The sequence below is a fragment of the Myotis lucifugus genome, unplaced genomic scaffold, assembly GCF_000147115.1.
Source record: "Myotis lucifugus unplaced genomic scaffold, Myoluc2.0 scaffold_2, whole genome shotgun sequence".
Taxonomy (NCBI): Eukaryota; Metazoa; Chordata; class Mammalia; order Chiroptera; family Vespertilionidae; genus Myotis; species Myotis lucifugus.
Genome location: NW_005871050.1, coordinates 24,605,470 through 24,612,702, shown reverse-complemented (window position 1 = coordinate 24,612,702; position 7,233 = coordinate 24,605,470).

Genomic DNA, 7,233 nt, shown 5'->3' with positions numbered 1-7,233 from the left:
ATTGGGTTACCAAAGACAGCAAGGAAAAAATTAAAAACCTCCTGGAAATGAATGACAATGAGAAAACAACAATCCAATCTATGGGACACAATGAAAGCAGTCCTAAGAGGGAAGTTTATAGCTCTTCAGGGCCACCTCAAAAAAACAAGAAAAAATGATAGTAAATCATCTAACTCTACAACTTAAAGAATTATAAAGAGAGCAACAAAAAAGCCCAGAGTGAACAGAAGGAAGGAGATAATAAAGATCAGAGCAGAAATAAATGACATAGAGACAAAAAACAAAAACAAAAAACACACACACACAAAAAACACACAAAAGATCAATGAAACCAAGAGCTGGATTTTCCAAAGGATAAACAAGATTGATGAACCTCTAGCCAGGCTCACCGAGAGGCAAAGAGAGAGGACCCAAATAAACAAAATCAGAAATGAAAGAGGCGAAATAACAACAGACCCCACAGAAATACAAAGGATTGTTAAAAAATACTATGAACTATTCTATTCCAACAAACTAGGCAATCTGGAGGAAATGGACATATTCCTAGAAAAACACAACCTGCCAAAACTCAATCAGGAAGAATCTAAGAATCTCAATAAACCGATAACTAAGAAATTGAAGCAGTCATCCAAAAGTTTCCAGCAAAAAAAATCCCGAGGCCAGACGGCTTACCAAACATTCAAGAAAGAACTAAAACCTATCCTCCTCAGACTATTCCAAAAAATTCAAGAGGAAGGAACACTTCCAAGCTCATTCTATGAAGCCAGCACTACCCTAATACCAAAACCAGGTAAAGACAACACAATGAAAGAGAATTACAGCCAATATCCCTCATGCCAAAATCCTCAACAAAATTCTAGCAAATCAGATTCAGCATTACATTAAAAAGATAATACACCCTGACCAAGTGGGATGCAAGGCTGGTACAATATCTGCAAATCAATAAACATGATACATCACATAAACAAATTGAGAGATAAAAATCACATAGTCACATCAATTGATGCAAAAAAAGGCATTTGACAAAGTCCAACACCCTTTTCTGATAAAACATGCTCAGCAAAGTGGAAATAGAGGGATCATACCTCAACATAATAAAAGCCTTATATGTCAAACATACAGCCAACATCATACTCAATGGGCAAAACCTAAAACTATTTCCCCTAAAACAGGAACAAGACAGGAATGTCCGCTTTCACCACTTCGTTTGACATAGTACTGGAAGTGCTAGCCATAGCAATCAGACAAGAGGAAGAAATAAATGGCATCCAAATTAGAAAAGAAGAAGTAAAATTGTCCTTATTCACATATGACATGATATTGTACATAGAAAACCCTACAGACTCCATAAAAAATATTAGACTTAATAAATGAATTTGGATACAAAATTAACACCCAGAAATCTACGGCCTTTTTATACACCAATAGTGAACTTATAGAAAGAGAGATAAAAAAAATCCCATTTACCATTGTACCAAAAAATTGCACCTAGGTATAAACTTAATTAAGGAGGTAAATGACCTGTACTCAGAAAACTACAGGACACTGAAAAAAGAGATAGAGGAAGACATAAACAGATTGAAGAACAAACCATTTTCATGGATTGGTAAAATCAAAATGTTCATACTCCCCAAAGAAATCTATAGATTCAATGCATTCCCCATTAAAATACCAATGGCATATATCACAGACATAGAACAAACTCTCCAAAAATTTATCTGGAATAAAAAAAGACCCTGAATAGCTGCAGCAATCCTGAAAAGGAAGAACAAAGCAGGAGGGATCTCCTTACCAGATGTCAAACTGTATTGCAAAGCCACTGGTCTCAAAACTGCCTGGTACTGGTACAAGAACAGACATATAGACCAATGGAATAGAATTGAGAACCCAGTAATCCACCCAAACCACTATGCTCAATTAATATTTGACAAAGGAGGCAAGAGCATACAATGGAGTCAAGACAGTCTCTTCAATAAATGGTGCTGGGAAAATTGGAGAGATACATGCAAAAATATGAAACCAGACCACAAACTTATACCATACACAAAAATAAAATCAAAATGGATAAAGGACTTAAACTTAAGATGGGAAACCATAAAAATCTTAGAGGAATTCAAAGGCATCAAAATCTCAGACATATGCTGAAGCAATATCTTCACCAATACAGCTCCTAGGGCAATGGAAACTAAAGAGAAAATAAACAAATGGGACTACCTCAAAATAAAAAGCTTTTGCACAGCAAAAGAAACCATCAAGAAAACATTAAGAAAGCCCACTGCATGGGAGAACATATTTGCCAATGTTATCTCCAATAAGGGTCTAATCTCCAAAATTTATAGGGAACTCATACAACTTAACAAAAGGAAGATAAACGACCCAATCAAAAAAAATTGTCAAAGGACCTAAATAGACACCTTTCAAAAGATGACATACAGAAGGCCAAGAGACATATGAAAACTTGCTCAAAGTCACTAATTATCCAAGAGACGCAAATCAAAAGAACAATGAGATACTATCTCACACCTTTCAGAATGGCTATCATCAACAAATCAACAAATGACAAGTGCTGACAGAGGATGTGGATAAAAAGGAACCCTCGTGCACTGCTGGTGAGAATGCAGACCAGTGCAGCCACTGTGGAGAACAATATGGAATTTCCTCAAAAAGTTAAAAGTGGAACTCACCCCCGCCCCAATAAAAAAATGTGGAACTCCCATTTGACCCAGTGATTCCACTTCTAGGAATATATCCCAAGAAACCAGACACACCAATCAAAAAGTATATATGCACACCTATGTTCATAGCAGCACAATTTTTAATAGCTAAGATTTGGAAACAGCCTAAGTGGCCATAAGCAAGCAAACCATTTGCAACTGCATGCATGGAACTGAGAGCATTATGCTAAGCAAAATAGGCCAGTCAGAGAAAGATAAATATCACATGATCTCACTCATATGTGGAATATAATAATCAACATAAACTGATGAACAAAAATAGATCCCGAGACAAGGTAGCACTAAACTGAACATCCAATCTCAGAGAGAAGACAGGGGAAGGGTGTTAGAGAGCAACCAAAAGACTTGTATGCATGCATATTAGCATAACCATTGGACATAGACACTGGGGCGATGGGGACTTCCACTTGAGGGTGGGAGTGGCTGGGTGTTAATTGGGAAAAAAGGAGACATATTTAATATTTAAACAATAAAAATAAATCTATGAAATAGAAAAAAATTAAAATGAAAAATTATACCCAGTAAAAAATGAAAAAGATGAATAAACAGAACTTTCAAGATCTCTGAGACAATGTCAACGGGTATAAAAATTTATGATATTAAAGGCCCAAAGAAAGCAGAAAAAGATATTGGTGCAGAAAGTAATTTTTGAATAAATAATTGCCGGGAACATCCCAAAATGCATTGCTGGTGGGAATACAGACTGGTACAGCCACTATGGAAGACAGTACGGAGTTTACTCAAAAGAGTTAAAAATGGAACTCCCATTTGCCCCAGTGATCCCACTTCTAGGAATATATCCCAAGAAACCAGAAACACTAATCAGACAGGATATATGCATCCCTATGTTCATAGCAGCACAATTTACCATAGCGAAGATCTGGAAACAGCCTAAGTGCCCATCAGCAGATGAATGGATTAGAAAATTGTGGTACATCTACACAATGGAATACTATGCTGCTGTAAAAAAGAAGGAATTCTTACCATTTGCAACAGCATGGATGGAACTGGAGAGCATTATGCTAAGTGAAATAAGCCAGTCAATGAAAGAAAAATACCACATGATCTCACTCATTTATGGATAATTAAGACCATTATAAACTGATGAACACAAATAGATACAGAGGCAGAGCAGCATCGAACAGACTGTCAAACTACAGCGGGAAGGCTGGGGAGGGTTGGCAGGGGTAAGAGATCAACCGAAGGACTTGTATGCATGCATATAAGCATAACCAATGGACACAAGACACTAGGGGGTAGGGGAGGCCGGGGGAAGGTCAAGGGGGAAAAAAAGGAGACATATGTAATACTCTTTGTAATACTTTAAGCAATAAAACAAAATTTTAAAAAAGGCCTAAATTGACGAATTCAAGAACTCAGTAAACTTCAAACTATTTAAACAGAAAGAAAACTACTCTTAGATAATAAAATTTCTGAACACCAAAGATAAAGAAAAATCTTGAAAGCAGCTAGAGAGAAATGACATGTAAAATATATGATAACAATAATTTGAAATACTTGGTTTTCTAATCAGAAACCATGAAGGGCAGAAGACAGAGGGACAATGTCTTCAAATTGCTGAAAGGAAAGAACTGTCAAACCAGAATTCTATATCCAGTGAGATACTCTTCAGGAATAAAGGCAAAATGAAAACATTCTTGGATAAAGAAAAATTAAGAGAATTCATCAATGGCTCTAAAAGAAGTACTAAAGGAAGTTCTTCAGGCTGAACCTAAATGATACCAGAAAGAATAGTGAAACTTCAAAAATAAAGACAGAGAAACAGAAATCTACACTAATAAAAGACAAACATGCAAATTGACCATACCTTCCCTATGCCTTAAGCCACGCCCACCAGCCAATCAGTGCGACTCTATGCAAATTAACCCAACCAAGATGGCTGCCGGCAGCCACAGAGCTGGAGCAAGCAGGAGACTTGGTTGCCCCAATGATGGAGGAAGCCAATCTTCCTGCTTGCCGCGTGCCTCTGAGCTCCACTCAAAGCAACAAAGTTTCAATTATAGAAGATAAATAAACTCTAGATACCTGCTTTCAGCCGGCTGTGGCCACAGAGCTGGAGCGAGCAGGAGGCTTTCCTCCCACCTGCTGCAGGCGGCTCTGAGCTCCACTCAAAGCAACAAAGTTTCAATTATAGAAGGTAAATAAATCCCAGAATAAAAAAATAAAGAAAAAAAGAAGAGGCTGGGAGCTTCCATCACCGGGGGGCTTGGCCAGCCTGAAAACGACCTTCAGCCCCTCACCCAGACTGGCCAGGCACCCCAGTGGGAAACCCCCAACCCTAAAGGAGGTGTGGCCAGCCTGAAAACAGCTATCAACCCCTCACCCAGGCTGGCCAAACCTGCATGGGGTGAGGGCCCCCACTGGGGTGGGCTTGACCAGCCTGCAAACAGCCATCAGCCCCTCACCCAGGCTGGCCAGGCACCCCAGTGGGGGCCCCCGACCCTGAAGGGGGTGTGACCAGCCTGCAAACAGCCATCAGCCCCTCACCCAGGCTGGCCAGGCACCCAAGTGGGTTCCCTACCCTGAAGGGGGTGTGACCAGCCTGCAAACACCCATCAGCCCCTCACCCAGGCTGGCCAGGCACCCCAGTGGGACCCCCACCCTGATCCGGGAAACCCTTCAGGGCAAACCAGTCGGTCCCCACCCATGCACGAGGCCTCTATCCTATCTAATAAAAGAGAAAAAGGGTAATTGACCGTACCTTCGCTATACTTCCAATTGGCTAACAGCGAGATATGAAAATTAACCACCAACAAAGATGGCGGCTGGCAGCCATGCAGCTGAAGCGAGCAGGAGGCTTGCTTGCTCCAGTGATGGAGGAAGCCAAGGTTCCCTGCCTGCTGCGGCCCAGCTCTGAGCTCCGAAAGCAACAACGTTTCAATTATAGAAGCTAAACAAACCCCAGATACCTGCTTTCAGCCGGCCGTGGCCACTGAGCCAGCTCTTAGCTCCAGTGACAGCAACAAAGTTTCAATTATAGAAGCTAACAAACCCAGATACCTGCTTTCAGCAGGCCATGGCCTCAGAGCTGGAGCAAGCAAGAGCCAGCTCTCAGCTCCAATAACAGCAACAAAGTTTCAATTATAGAAGGTAAATAAATCCCAGAATAAAAAATTTTAAAAAAAGGAGAGGCTGGGAGTTTCAGTCGCAGGCCAGCCTGAATACAGCCCTCAGCCCCTCACCCAGACTGGCCAGGCACCCCAGTGGGGACCCCCACCCTGAACGGGTGTGACCAGCTGCAAACAGCCATCATCCCCTCACTCAGGCTGGCCAGGCACCCAAGCGGGACCCCCACCCTGATCCGGGACACCATTCAGGGCAAACCAGCAGGCCCCCACCTGTGCACCAGGCCTCTATCCTATATAGTGAAAGGGTAATATGCAAACTGACCCTAACAGCAGAAAGGCTGGGAATGACTGGTCACTATGACACACACTGACCACCAGGGGGCAGATGCTCCATGGAGGAGCTGCCCTCTTGTGGTCAGTGCGCTCCCACATGGGGGAGCTCTGCTCAGCCACAAGCCAGGCTGATGGCTGCCAGTACAACGGTGGTGGTGGGAGCCTCTCCTGCCTCCTTAGCAGCGCTAAGGATGTCTGACTGCAGCTTAGGTCTGCTCCCCGCTTTCAAGTGGACATCCCCTGATGGCTGCCGGGCTGTCAGAGGGATGTCTGATTGCCAGTTTAGGCCCAATACCCCGGGGAGCAGGCCTAAGCCAGCAGGTGGTCACCCCCAAGGGGTTCCAGACTGCGAGAGGGCACAGGTCGGGCTGAGGAACCCCTCCCCCCAGTGCACAAATTTTTGTGCACTGGGCCTCTAGTCTACACTAATAAAAGAGAAACATGGGAATTAGCGTACGACCGCTACCCTTCCCATTGGCTAATCAGCATATCCTTATGCAAATTAACTGCCAACCAAGATGGCGGCCAGCAGCCATGCACTGAAACGAACAGGGAGGCTTGCTTGCTCCAGTGATGGCGGACTCCAACATTCCACGCCTGACTTGCCCGCCTCTCAGCTGCAACTCTAAGCAACTATGTTGCAAATAGAGAAGCTAAACAAAACCCTAGAAACCGGCTTTCAGTCAGCCGGGCTTCAGCCAGCCGGACCGCAACATTGTATCAAATACAGAAGGTAAAGGCCAGAAAACTGCTTTCAGCAGCGAGGCCTCAGAGCTAAATCTGGCCCAGAATAAAAAAGAAAAAAAGGAGCAGTTGGGAGCTTCAGTCACCCGCCAGCCTGAAAACGGCCCTCAGCCCCTCACCCAGATTGGCCAGGCACCCCAGTGGGGACCCCCACCCTGATCCAGGACACCCTTCAGGGCAAACCAGGCGGCCCCCACCCATGCACCAGGCCTCTATCTTATATAGTAGAGGGTAATATGCCTCCCAGCACTGGGATCAGCGAGCCATGAGGCCTCCCAGCACCAGGATCAGTGTGACAGGGGGCAGCGCCACAACCCCCTGATCAGCCCTGC